The 14,458-nt window shown below is 48.2% G+C and overlaps 1 non-coding gene and 1 pseudogene across 1 annotated transcript; both read right to left on the bottom strand.

Annotated features, from left to right (window-relative positions):
• Positions 1 to 597: 597 nt before the first annotated feature.
• On the bottom strand, positions 598 to 768 carry LOC146171071 (U2 spliceosomal RNA; annotated as a pseudogene).
• A 10,721-nt stretch (positions 769 to 11,489) lies between these two features.
• TRNAM-CAU (transfer RNA methionine (anticodon CAU)) lies at positions 11,490 to 11,562 on the bottom strand. The gene has a single exon. It is a non-coding gene; the product is annotated as a tRNA-Met (tRNA).
• Positions 11,563 to 14,458: the final 2,896 nt, after the last annotated feature.

Genomic DNA, 14,458 nt, shown 5'->3' with positions numbered 1-14,458 from the left:
GTATTTACAATTTTGCTGGTTTTAATTGTTTCTTCACCCGTATGCGTATTACTCCTCAAAATGCTATACTTTTAAAGATTTTTAAGAATTTACCCCCTTTGGGCGCTTAAAATTCCTTCTGCCATTCGATTTCAACTTGTTTTAGTGTGTTGTATTCTCACTGAGGCCCTCTACTCCTTGACGTTTACTTTTTACCTTTTATAGATTTTACCGCTATCTATTGTCATCTCTCATTATTGTTAATCCATTGTTTATCTTACGTTCCATCGATGGCTGTTTTCACCACAATTTTGATTTTTAACTTTTGCGTTTTATACATTTTACCGCTATCATTTCATTTTCATCTTCCATTTTTGCTAATCTATTGTTTATATTGTGTTCCATCGATGGCTGTTTTTCCCCACAATTTCATCGACTAGCAAAAGTTTAACTTATCGTCGTGACTATCTTCCGACGGCAGGTGACTCACCACCTTTATCGTTGTTCCACTCCCTGTTCTCTTCGCTGCATCATTCCTGCCTTTTGTCAAAACCTCAGTTGATAGTCAGCGCTTTGTGTTTGTGCTTTCTTGCGTCTGTGTCCCGTACTTCGCGCTGTTCCCTAAATAACGGTCCTGGAAGTAGTCCATTAGCGGGTCGGCCCGTGGCGGAGGTGAGAAAAACCCCGAACGCTCCGCCGCGCTAAAATATCAGTTTAATATCATGGGTACAATCAGAACCCATAACAGATATTAAGCTGTTAAGAACAGAGGTGGCTTTTCACAATGATTGGGACATTGGAACGAGAAAATGGTCAAGGGCTCCTCTAGAGTGGAGCATCCATAAGTGGGGGGGGGGGGGGGGGGGATCGCTAGTTTGACCAAGTCTTCGGAATGTCGATGCAAATGGGAGACTCATCCCTATTGCATTGGCATACAAAATACCCAGCCGCACAAGAAATCAGCCGATCGGGCAGTGTCGTGACGTGAAGGTCCGGGCCGGAGCACCGCTCCCCTACGCCAGCCGTTCAGGGCACCCAATCATAGATGGGCAAGGGGGACCCAAGCATTGCCGGAAAGGAAATGGTTAAAAGCTGGTTTTAAGAACCGAGACCTTTAGTAGAGTCCCGACTCCTAGCATCGATCAAAGCGCTATACTTGGCCAAAGGCAGAGTTATACTGCCCCGTAGGTCCAGTACTATACTTTGATCTTAGTCAAAAGGCTGAGAAGCGATAATCTGGCGTTGTTGTTGTGGCTGTAGGAAGAAGGAAAAGAAAAGGCACAGGACTGAGCTGAGCCACCTCCGCTGCCTCGTGCAGACAGAAGAAAAATAGAGAAGAAAGAAAAGGAAGAAGGAGATAAAAACGCACTCCGCAACAACAACCGTTGTCCACCACCGCAGCGGTGGCGGGTGCTATGACGGCCTACAACAGAATAAACTTCGGTGGCAGGCTAGCCAACGCCGCATGCGGCGTTGACCTACCTGTTGTTGTTTGTTGTGGCTGTAGGAAAAAGGAAAAGAAAATTCACGGGCCTGCTACTGGCTCTGTAGCTGAGCCACCTGCACTGCCTCGTGCAGACAGAAGAGAAAATAGAGAAAGAAAAGGAAGAGGGAGAGGAAGACGCGAACCGCAAAAACAGCCGTCGTCCACCTCCGAAGCGGTGGCGAGTGCAATGACGGCCTACAACAGATAAAAATTCGGTGGCAGGCATTCCCCCGCCGCAAGCGGCGGTGACCTACCTGTCCCAGCCCCATCAGGGGAGTGTTCCTGTTGACCCACCTGTCCGGCTGTCCCTGCGGTTCGATCCTATTCAAAATATGTGCCCAAGTGGCGCCACTTTTCGGCTGTTGCAGAAACAGCGGCGGTAAACCATTTACTGTAGTAGCACTTGTTCTATGTTTACCAGATGACGACACATCCCTCGGAGGGGATTCTTAATAAAACCATTCCCTAGCAACACAAACAATTGACCCACATGCAATAATGCGCGGAAAAGTAACCCCAATTTTCACTTCGAGCAGGAGGCGCCCAACAATGCAATTAGACAGCGACAATGGAAGGATTGCTGTGTGAAGCATACAGAAAGCAGCGAGCTCGGGTGAAAAATATTAGTTGGTCTCACCTTAGAATTGCGATTGTCCTTCCTCCAACAGCGGGGAGTCGCTTAGCCTGTCCCGGAAGCAGTGCAGTACTGGATCGACCCGGGGCGGAGGCACGGCAAGCCCAGAACGCTCTGCCACGCTAGAAAAATTAGTATATTATTGTCACCTGGTGTTCCTGAGATTCTAAGGTGGCGCCTGGGAGAAAAGACGGTGAAGTCTGCTCGCGCGCTCTGCACAGCTGCTGGTACAGCTTCTCCCTGTCTTTTTAGGCACGTCTAGCCCTATTGTCCGTGACATATTTTGGTGTCGGCTCTGCGTATCGATCCCGGTACTTGTCCTGCGCACCTCCGCACGCCCAGGACTCAACTTGTATGCCAATCGACACCCCTGTGCAACGTGCTAGCCGGAGGAATCAAGGCCTGTCCCCTGAGCATGGACCGTTGGAGTTGAGCACCGCAACCGCCCCTCGACTTGCCATGCAAGCTCCTGCTTACTAGACTTTGCAGAACCCACGAAAGCCTCAGCCCTTCCACGGCAGTCAAACCGAAGACGTTGAAGACTGGCTCGTCCAGTTTGAACGCGTCGCCTCGTTCAATCAGTGGGACGACGCCGCCAAGCTTAGAAGCGTCTTCTTCAGCCTGGAAAATGGAGCTCGCACGTGGTACGAGAACCGAGAAGTCCCCCTAACATCATGGCGCGAGTTCTGCCGACGCATCATTGAGACCTATACCAGCGCCGATCGGCGAGAACGTGCAGAAAATGCCTTACAGTTTCGTATGCAGATGCCGAATGAGACTATAAGCACATATGTGAAGGACATGACCCGGCTCTTCCGACGATCAGGCCCGGGAATGCCCGAAGACATAAAGGTGCGCCACCTCATGCACGGCGTTAAAGAACAACAATTTGCTGGTCTCGTGTGTTATCCACCGAGCACGGTTGCTGGGTTTCTTTCGGAAGCTGTCACAATCGAGCGGATGCTCCAGCAGTGGTCTACCACCTACGACAGACCGGTACTCACCGCTTCGGTTGCGGAGCCGCTTTCGGCCTTCGGGGCCACCCGGAAGTTTCGGGACATCATCGGCTCTGTTTTATGCGAAGAGTTCCATGTGCTTTCCGGTGCTTGCCAGCCGATGGTAGGCTCTATAGCTGGCATTGTCCGCGAAGAGCGTCAAGCACTGATGCCTTCGGTACCATCTGCTGATCCGCCGCCTATTCCCGCGGAGTACCATCGTCCAACGTATGCAGATATGTTGCAACGCCCTGCGCCTACTACGACGCCATTACCGCCACCCGCCCAATGCTCACTCTATTCTGTACAAACTGAGTCGTACATGGACAACCGACGACCACCCCAGCGGAAGGCGGACCTGTGGCGCGCCCCAAATCGCCAGCGCCCGTGCTTCCATTGCGGGGAACCAGCTCATCTGTATCGCCAGTGCTCCTATCGAGACCTGGGACTGCACGGATTTCCCATGAACATGCGTCACCTTTCACTCGGCCTACGACCTCGTGAGATTGAGGACTACGTATCCCCGCAGGGCATGGCGCCAATTTCCCGGCGACCGTCACGCTCTCTGTCTCCACGTAGACCATCGTCGCAGCCCAGCTCCTCCTAGATGGCGCAGCGACAGTCACCTAGTCCGCGTCGGAAAAACTAAAGACAGCTACCTCCGGGGCGAGCCCGCTTGCAGTCGACGCGAGGAAGACCCGCCGACAACCCAACCTGTGAGCGACGTTGACTTGACCGCTCCTTTCGACAGTTCGCACACATGAAAGCAGATATACTTGTGTTCCTCGATGGCTATAAGGTTAGCGCACTGCTAGACACTGGCGCTGATTTTTCGATTTTAATCGGAAACCTAGCGGCGCATCCTAATGTAATGACGCCATGGTCTCGCAAGCAGATTCGCACCGCTGGCGGACATTTTGTGACTCCGAGTGGTCAGTGGACGGTGAGAGTCCAAATTCGCAACTCCACGTTTGTTGTCAGCTGCCTCGTGATAACTGACTGATCCCACGACTGTATCCTTGGTGTGGAATTTCTCCGGGAGTAGGAGCCATTATCGATCTCCGGAAGCGTACCGTGACATTTTCGACCGAGAAAGCTCCTGATACTGCCACCGAGAATCGCCAGGACCGCCGCGCCGCCCTTCGAATTGCCGCTGAGAACGTTTCTATTACGCCACGTACCAGTGTTTTTGTCACTGTTACCTGCGACGAACTACGTGAAAGGACGGCGATCGCTGAGGGCAATCTCTTCCTTTTGCTCACCCATAGCATCATCTCAGCGTGGTCTTATCTACCTCCGCAACGGCCGATCAGAGCTCCTGGTGACTAACTTCACGAACGAACCCCGTCATCTTTTCCGTGCTACTGCAATCGCATTCGCCGACTGCTTAGCGGATGTCTCTGAATGTTTTACTTTCGGTGCAGTTGAAAACGTGTGCCCATCCGTTCATCGCCTTGATGTTTGTACAGATCCCTTGAAAACACAGCAACGGGAACTCCGTTCTCTCCTCCTAGAATACCGCGCTTGTTTTGCGACCTCTTGTGAAGCACCGCATAATTACGCACGACGATGCCCGGTCTATATGCCAGCAGCCGTACCGCATCTCAACTACGGAACGGGAAGCGATTCCGACACAGGTTCAGGAGATGCTTTGTGATGGTGGCATTCCACCCTCCAACAGCACATTGTCGTCCCCTGTTGCGCTGGTAAAGAAAAAAGATGGCACCCTTCGCTTCTCTGTTGATTATGGAAAATTGAACATCACTAAAAAGACGTTTACCCGCTGCCTCATATCGACGACTCGCTCGAAAGACTACGTTTGCGCCCAGTACTCCTCATTGCACCTAAAGAGCGGGTACTGGCAGATTGAGGTCGATGAGCGGGACCGCGAAAAAGCGGCTTTTGTCACCACAGATGGTCTGTACGAGCTTAAATGCTGCTTTTCGGCCTATGTTCAGCGCCGGCTACTTTACAGCGCATGATGGACACGGGCCTCGCTGGCCTCAAATGGCAAATTTGTTTAGTTTACCTCGATGATGTCGTCGTGCTCTCTGAAACCTTTGCCGAACACCTTCAACGTCTGCGCAGATTGTTAAACGCCCTCCGGTCAGCTGACTTAACACTCAAGCCAGAGAAATGTTACTTTGGCATACAAAGAGTTGAAGTTTCTCGGTGATGTCGTGAGCGCCGCGGGCGTGAGTCCAAACCCCGACAAGACTTCTTCTGTCGCCATATTTCCCGTTCCTGCAACCAAGAGAGGTTTGAAACGCTTCCTGGGTCTCTGCGCGTACTACCGCCGCTTCATCGCCGATTTTTTCAAGGGTTCCGCCCCCCTGACTCGCCTCACGCGCGATGATACACAGTTCGTGTGGGGCGCCGAGCAACAAGAGGCTTTTTCGGAGCTGCGCAGACGACTGCAAACGAGCCCTGTTCTTGCCCACTTTCATGAAGACGCTGACACCGAAGTCCACACCGACGCCAGCAATATCGGCCTCGGCGCTGTACTGGTTCAACACCAAGTAGGCGTCGAAAAGGTCCTCGCGTATGACAGCCGCACGCTATCCCGCGCCGAGACAAACTATTTCACTACGGAAAAGGAATGCCTTGCAGTTGTGTTGGCAACGATGAAATTTAGGCCTTACCAAGATGGCCGCCCTTTTAAAGTGGTCACCGACCATCATTCTTTGTGATGGCTGGCCAACCTCCGCGACCCATCGGGGCGCCTAGCACGATGGAGCCTCCGCCACCAAGAATTTGAGTACGCCATTATGTATAAATCTGGCCAGAAGCACGAAGATGCTGACGCGATGTCGCTCGCACCCGTCGGTTTAGTCGATGAGAGCACGGACGACGAGAGCGGTTTTCTTGGACTGGTGAGTGCTTCAGACGTAATGACCCGACAGCGAGGTGACCCGGACCTTCAACCTGTCATTGATCACCTGGAAGGTCGAGCTGCTGATATCCCTCGCCAATTTGCTCGTAAACTGTCTGCTTTCTGTCTCCGGAATGGCGTTCTATTCAAGCAAACCTCCAGCCCTGTTGCCCGAGCGTACCTCCTCGTACTGCCGACCTACCTCCGTGCCGATATCCTTTTTGCTTGTCATGATGAGCCCACCTCTGGCCACTTGGGCTTTGCACGCACACTCTCCCGAGTTCGTCAAGCCTATTATTGGCCTAAACTTGTTGACGCCGTTCATTGCTTCGTCAGAGGCTGTAGTGCGTGCCAACGTGAAAAGGCAACGCCTCTCAAGCCAGCGGGTTTGCTCCAACCTATTGCGCCACCCCAGACTCCATTTGGTCAAATCGGTATCGACCTTCTCGGCCCATTTCCGCTAACATCGGTCGGTAACAAATGAATTATAGTCGCGACCGACTATCTCACACGGTATGCGGAACCCGATCGGTGCAGCGTGGCACGTCATCTGAGATTGCCCAGTTTTTTTATGCAGCAAATCGTGTATGTATTAGAGCTCACTCACACGAGCCATCGTAAAACCACTGCCTATCATCCACAGATGAATGGCCTCACGGAGAGTCTCAGTAATACGATCGCAGATATGATTGAAATGTGCATAGACTCTCAGCACAAGACCTGGGACGAGATTATCCCGTACGTCACATATGCCTACAACACTGCTATCCAAGAGACGACGCGTTTTACAACTTTCGCTTGCTCTGTAGACGTGACGTTCAGACGATGTTGGATGCCATGCTTCCGTTCTGCACTGATGATCATGTTCTCAAGCCAGACGCCGAACAGTTTGCTCAGCGCGGCAAGGAAGCACGTCAACTTGCCCGCATTCACATTTAGCAACAGCAGGGTATTGATACGCGTCGCTACAACCTTCATTATCGGCACGTCACATGCCAACCCGGAGAGCAAGTTTGGGTGTGGACACCAGTGCGCCAGCCCGGCTTGTCTAAAACTTATGTCGCGTTACTTTGGACCTTACGAAGTTCTGCGCCGTGTCACGGAAGTGACATACGAAGTTCTTCCAGCGGTTACTGTGCAGCCCTTGCGTCGACAACCACTCTCCGAAGTGGTGCACGTTGTTAGCATAAAGCCGAATTTCACGCGGTAATGCGCAATGTACTATGCGCCTGTTTCATTGCCATGTAGGACACTTTACCCCGCTTCCGTTTTCTATTTGATTTTTGTGCTTATCCTTTTGTTTTCTCTGGCTTCGCCCATTGCTCGCGATCAGCCTCTGTTTTCGTTTTTTTTAGGAGGGGGAGTAATGCCACCTGGTGTTTTCGAGATTCTTAGGTGGCGCCTGGGAGAAAAAGACGGTGAAGTCTTCTGGCGCGCTCTGTGCGGAACGCTGGCTGCTGGTACAGCTTCTGCCGGTCTTTTTAGGCACGTCTAGCCCTATTGCTTGTGACAATATCAAGGGTACAATTAGAACCAGCAACATATATATGCTGTTAAAACATTGTTTTTCAGAAATATTTTGTACATTTTCATGCAATATTTTATTGCAGACACTTACTGTTATTCATGGATCACTGCCTTGTCGTGGCGGAGGGGCTTGCGAAACTCGTTGAAGTCGTGAGCTCTGCTGTGTAGGGCCACCCAAGATAGAGAGGTCACGGCAGAGAGTTCTGACAAAATGTGATTCACTGGAGAAGGTAATGGCAACACACTCCAGTTTTTCCTGCCAAGAAAACCCCATGACCAGTCACAATACCAATAATGATATGGCGCCGGAAGATGAGCCCCCCAAGTTGGAAGGCGTCCCACATGTTACTGGGGATGAACAGAGGGCGATTCCTAGTAGCTCCAGGACGAATGAAGCGGCTGGGCTAAAGCCAAAAGGACGCTCAGTTGTGGATGTGTCGGGAAGCGACCGGAAAGTCCGATGTTGCAAGGAGATATATCACATAGCAACATTGAATGTAAGATCTATGACGCAAGGTAAAATGGATGTAGTCAAACGAGAAATGGACATATTGAACATTGATATCTTGGGTATCAGCGAGCTCAAGTGGATCGGAATGTCTTTTATTGTGAGCACGAATCCAAGTGATGGAATGGGGTCGCTCGCATAGTAAACAGAAGAATGGGCAAAGCAGTGCTAGGGTACAACCCCAAAAATGACCGAATGATTTCACTTCGGATCCAAGGTCACCCTTTCAACATAACAGTTATCCAAGTCTATGCACCGACCACTACTGCTGAGGAAGCTGACGTTGAGAGATTTTATACGGACCTACAATGCCTTTTAAGCCGCACCCATCATCAGACGTCGTTTTTCTCAAAGGAGACTGGAATGCTAAGGTCGTGAGGGAAGAAATATCCGGAATTATAGGCAAGTTCGGTCTTAGCGAGCCAAATGAAGCTGGGCAGAGGCTAGTTGAGTTCTGTCAAGAAAACAACCTGAACATAGCGAATACTAATTTTCAACAGCACAAGAGGCGCCTGTACACATGGACTTCACAGGACGGTCTGTACAGGAATCAGATCGATTATATTCTTTGCTGGCAGAGATGGAGGAGCGCTATACAAGCAGTAAAAACGAGGCCTGGGGCCGATTGTGGCACCGATCATCAGCTTCTTGTTGCCAAAATTAAGCTTCGATTGAGGAAAACGCGGAAAACTAGAATGCCTTTCAGGTATGATCTGGACCAAATTTCATTAGAATATGCTGTGGAAGTGAGGAATGGATTTCAAGAATCAGATCTAGAAGACAAAGAGCCCGAAGAGATGTGGACTGATGTTCGTGATATAATACAAGACGTTGCTACTAAGGTAGTTTCAAAGCAAAAGAAATGCAGGAAAGCAAACTGGTTATCTGAAGAGGCTTTGCAAATAGCTGAGGAAAAGAGGATTTCAACAGTTATGGGGGAAAGAGAAAGATACAAGGTTCTCAATGCGGATTTTCAGAAAATAGCAAGGAGAGATAAGAATGCGTTCCTGAACATACAGTGCCAACCAGTTGAGGACAACAGCCAATTAAGGAACACAAGTGCTCTGTATAAGACAAAGATATCAAAGGAAGCTTCTGTGCTAAGCGGGGCGTGATAAAGGAGTCATGAATACCTTCTTCAGCAAAGGGAAGAACAGGAAATAGACATGGAAAAGTGCTAACGGAGAGACAAAAATGAAATCAACGTCATAATGTGTTCAACCCCCGCCAATATGCAAGATGTAGAGGTAATCGGGAAAGTGCGTTGCAGTGACCACAGGGTGGTGAGGTCCCGAATTAGCCTAAATCTGAAGAAGGAACGCGACAGATTAGTAAGAAAGAAGCCCATCAACGAATTAGCGGTGAGGGGGAGGGCAGAAGAGTTCAGGATCTCGCTACAGAATAGGTATTCAGCTCTAACTGAGGATGGCGACATTACCCTAGAGGCAAGGAACAATAATTTCAGAGATATCATTACTGAGTGCGCGGTAGAAGTAGGCGGTAGAATAGTTAGAGAGGATACCGGTAAGCTGTCTAAGGAGTCGAAAGATTTGATTAAGAAACGCCAGATTATGAGAGCTTCCAATCCAACAGACCAGATCGAATTGGCCGAGATATCTAAGCTAATCAATAAGCGCAATAAGCTAATCAATAAGGCCGATATACAGAAGTATAACATGGAGAAAATTGAGCATGCTGTAAAGAACGGGGTAAGCCTTGAAGCGGTTAAGAAGAAATTTGGCATAGGCAAAAACCGGATGTATGCGATAAGGGATAAGGCGGGCAACGTCATCACTAATATGGAAAAGATAGTCATACCGATCTCTACAGTAGCCAAAGTAGTCAGAACCGTAATGAGATTGGCGGTAGGGAAAAACAGTCAGACGTTCCACTACTGACGAAGGATGAGGTCAAGAAAGCACTAGAAACTATAAAAAGGGGGAAATCAGCTGTAGAGGATCAGATAACTAGAGATTTGCTGAAGCACGGGGGCGATTTCGTGCTAGAAAAACTGGCCACCCTGTATACGCAGTGCCTGGTGTCATCGATGGTACCGGAAGCACGGAAGAATGCAAACATTATCCTCATTCACAAGAAAGGGCACTCTAAGGACCTTAAAAATTACAGACCAATCAGCTTACTGTCTGTTACGTATAAGGTATTTACTAAGGTAATCGCTAATAGAATCAGCACAACCTTAGACTGCAATCAAGCAAAGGATCAAGCAGGGTTTCGGAAACGGTACTCTACTATCGATCATATCCATACCATAAATCAGGTGATAGAAAAATGCTCCGAATATAACCAGCCCTTATACTAAGCATCCATTGATTACGAAAAAGCATTTGACTGAGTTGAAACCTCGGCGGTGATGCAGGCATTGCGAAATCAGGGGTTAGACGAGCCGTACGTGAAAGTGCTGGAAGATATATATAGTGGCTGCACAGCAACCATAGTTCTCCATAAAGAAAGTAACAAAATTCCCATAAAGACAGGTGTTAGGCAAGGAGACACAATGTCCCCAGTACTAATCACAGCTTGTTCAGAGGAAGTAATCAGAGACTTGGAATGGGAGCAGTTTGGAATAAGTGTAGATGGAGAATACCTCAGTAATCTGCGATTGTCTTGCCAAGCAATTCGGGGGATGAACTGCAAATAATGATTGATGACCTAGACAGGAAAAGTAGAAAGGTAAGCTTGAAAATCAATATGCAGAAGACCAAGGTAATGTTCAACAGCCTCGGGAAGAAACAGCAGTTTACATTAGGTAGCGAAATACTGGAAGTAGTAGGCGAATATGTCTACTTAGGACAGGTAGTAACCGCAGATCCGGACCATGAAAAGGAAATAACAAGAAGAATACGATTGGGATGGAGCGCATTTGGCAAGCACTCGCTGATTATGACTAGCAGCTTACCGGTATCGCTCAAGAGGAAAGTATACAACAGTTGCATCTTGCCTGTACTCACCTATGGGGCTGAAACGTGGGAGGCTAACCAAGAGAGTTCTACTTAAGTTGAGGACAACCCAGAGGGCTATGGAACGAAAAATTGTAGGGGTAACATTAAGAGATAGAAAGCGTGCAGAGTGGGTCAGCGAAATAATTCATGTTACCGACATTCTAGTAGAAATTAAGGCGTAAGTCATGCTATCACAAAGAGCGACTTTTTAAGGTTGGTGATAATGTAGAGGTCAGGAACCTCAAGCGCGGAGAAAAATGGTTTTCAGCGACCATTTCGGCGCAAACTGGTCCAGTCTCGTACCGCTTAAGTGTCGTAACTCCTAGAGGCAGATCAATCAAGGGTAAATGAGGGTGCTCGTTATGATACATGAAGGAAAGAAGCCAACAGTCGGCGAGGCCAAGGAAAGCGCTGGGGATGGTACTTTATGTCTTTTTTTTTAATGTTTACTTGGATAATCACAGAAATTAGTAACGTAATCAGTTTAGGGGAAAGATAATTAGACACAAAGTAGAAGAAAAAACAACATGCCGATGGTGGGATCCGAACCCACGACCTCCGAATAATGCGTCCGGTACTCTTCCAACTGAGCTACATCGGCCGCTGTCCCCCCTGCTACTTTCTTGGGTATTTATGTTGTCTGTATACGAACCTTGAGAGTGTTCACCAGCGCCACCCTCAGCCATAGCGGCGGACGTGGGACGTCCTTTGTTACCGCCAGCGTCACGTAGAACGTGATCAAGAGCGAGGGCGAAAGCTGTGCTAGAACCCTCTTACGCTACCTATGGCTTCAAGACTGCCAGAACCGAGACCCCCGTAAGCACCAAGCAGATCAATCAAGGGTAAATGAGGGTGCTCGTTATGATACATGAAGGAAAGAAGCCAACAGTCGGCGAGGCCAAGGAAAGCGTTGGGGATGGTACTTTATGTCTTTTTTTAATGTTTACTTGGATAATCACAGAAATTAGTAATGTAATCTGTTTAGGGGAAAGATAATTAGACACAAAGTAGAAGAAAAAACAACGGGCCTATGGTGGGATCCGAACCCACGACCTCCGAATAATGCGTCCGGAAGAGCACCTGACGCATTATTCGGAAGTCGTGGGTTCGGATCCCACCATCGGCACGTTGTTTTTTCTTCTACTTTGTGTCTAACTATCTTTCCCCTAAACAGATTACATTACTAATTTCTGTGATTATCCAAGTAAACATTAAAAAAAAAGACATAAAGTACCATCCCCAACGCTTTCCTTGGCCTCGCCGACTGTTGGCTTCTTTCCTTCATGTAACTCCTAGAAGTGTGTTTCAGTGGGTTCGCCACAAGAACCACATCGTCCGAGTGGCTCCAGAAGACACATCTGCTCCTCTGGCTCTATACCCGCAATCTGATAAGCAAGCGGAGTCCTGCCGGCTTCCCCGACAACAGGCTGGAGTGCAAGACCGTCATTCGGATACAGAACCGGCAGAACGGCGGTACCCACTTCGGGAGAGGAGACCACCCGACCGCTATGTGCCGTGAACAGGAATTTGCTTTGAACTGTAAATAGATGCGGAGGGATGTGGTATCGCGAAGTGTTATCAAAGCTGCGGAACTACCTCGCCTCAGCCACGCTCTCTCCGCTCACCCTTGCCACTGTGATAAGGTGGCTTATTAAAGCGCGCTGCGCCAGCCACCGCAGCGCATTTCTTTCGTTTCCGTTATGACGGAATAAAGCCGTTAATGTCTGAGCTATGCTGCCTCAGTTGTCTAGCCTAAAACACGACATAGAGCTTTCACCAGCTTTGCCACCCTAATCGTCCTTCGTACGACAAACTGCTCGAGACTTCGAAGTCTGTTTCTTAATTTTTCCTTCTTCTTGACAGGGTGTTCTGAGTTAACTTTCGCAAGTATTTGTAGGCTATACGCATGCTGCATCAGAAATAATGGTACAGTTCGTCGCAAATTAAGTAACGCCTATTGTAGGAGGGAAAGGTCTTGGTAATAGGCTTCAATCCGCTGCCAGGACGCAAGCTGAGTTTCGCAATGTCCTGAAGAAGATTAATTACCTCTTCTGTCGACTTTACAGCTATTTACTTGACTTTGTTTCCTCGAATGCACACATCAGCATTAATGGCAGCTTCACCTGTATCACTGCGATGGAACAGAACTCTCCGATTTGCGTAGATTGCCTCCGGAGATTCGTCCTCGCTTGAGTGGCACTATGCGAATGTTAATTGCTCAACATCAGAAAGATCGACATTTGTCCCCAGTGGCGGTGGCATGCAGCTTTCGGCATTCCTGGAGCAGGCTCGCGTCACACGATCCACCACAGCTGTATTCTTCACATGGCTCCACTGATGCTTCAGGATCAGTGCGCTTTTTTTCTTTCTCTGCAGGTCTCCCTGCTGACTGTTTTTGCTCGTACAAGCTGCGCTCCTTTCTCTTGAGAGGCAGAGAGAAATATCTGATAGACTACGTTTTGGATGCAACTAACAATTTTTTTTTGTTTCTTTGTGCAGTCTATCCTCTTCTAGACTTCTGACGAAGTTTTAGTGCATAGATGAATCAATTGATTCGGAGTAAAAAAAGCAACACTAGCTCCCGATCTCTGGGCAACGTTTTTTAGATTAATGGACAGCATATGAATGTAAGGGATGATGAGAACTTTTTTCTTCTTACATGGGGTCTCTAGACTAACATCCGCTTTTTTGTGATATACTTTCTTCAGAACACCTTTAGCCACAGACACAAGAAGATGGGAAGGGTACCCGGCGTATTCCAGCTGCTTGCACTATTGTGAAAAACTGTCATGCATGAGGGGCAGCCAAGACTTCTTGAGAATTAAGAATTGAAAGGCGAGCAATGAAACGTCTCACAAGTTTAGAGTGTAATGAAGGTAACAATAGTTTTTCGCCACGAGGTTTGAACATCCAACACGTCCGATCATGATGCAGCATGAAGTTAATATCTAGGAATATAACTCCTGTTTCAGGCAATTCGAACATTAGTTCTAGAGGTTTGAAGTGATCGCGAAACAATGCGAGGACATTAAAATCGTCATCCATGAAGGATTCGTCATTTCTATTAAGTGCAATGAAATAGTCGTCAACATATCTTATTAATAGTTCAAAAAATCCGTTCATTTAAGTACCACAAGCATTTTGAACGGCAATCGGTCCGTAGTGATGGAGGCTTGTGGTATTTCAGTGAACGGATTTTTACTAATATGATTTTAACTGACTTCTACTTTCATCGTATTAGACAGAACACCATATCTTCAGGAACAAGGCATCTGCATTGGGTCGTGCATAGCCCCCCTCCTAAGTGATTTATTTTCACAACAGTGTAAGGGTTGAAATGCACTGGGTAACGTGCATTTCAACACTTAGTTGGGGTTAGTAACGTGTGCAGTAAAGGTTTATCCGCTCACTGCCGTATTTGCAATTGCATTCAACATGTAAAATAAAGTTTGGTTTTAAAAGTGCACAAAATCCGGTTAACGCATGAAATAGCTGAA

The sequence above is a fragment of the Amblyomma maculatum genome, unplaced genomic scaffold (assembly GCF_055883805.1).
Source record: "Amblyomma maculatum isolate TAMU_Amacu unplaced genomic scaffold, ASM5588380v1 scaffold_23, whole genome shotgun sequence".
In the NCBI taxonomy this organism is placed as follows: domain Eukaryota; kingdom Metazoa; phylum Arthropoda; class Arachnida; order Ixodida; family Ixodidae; genus Amblyomma; species Amblyomma maculatum.
This window is presented reverse-complemented; position numbering and strand designations above follow the sequence as displayed.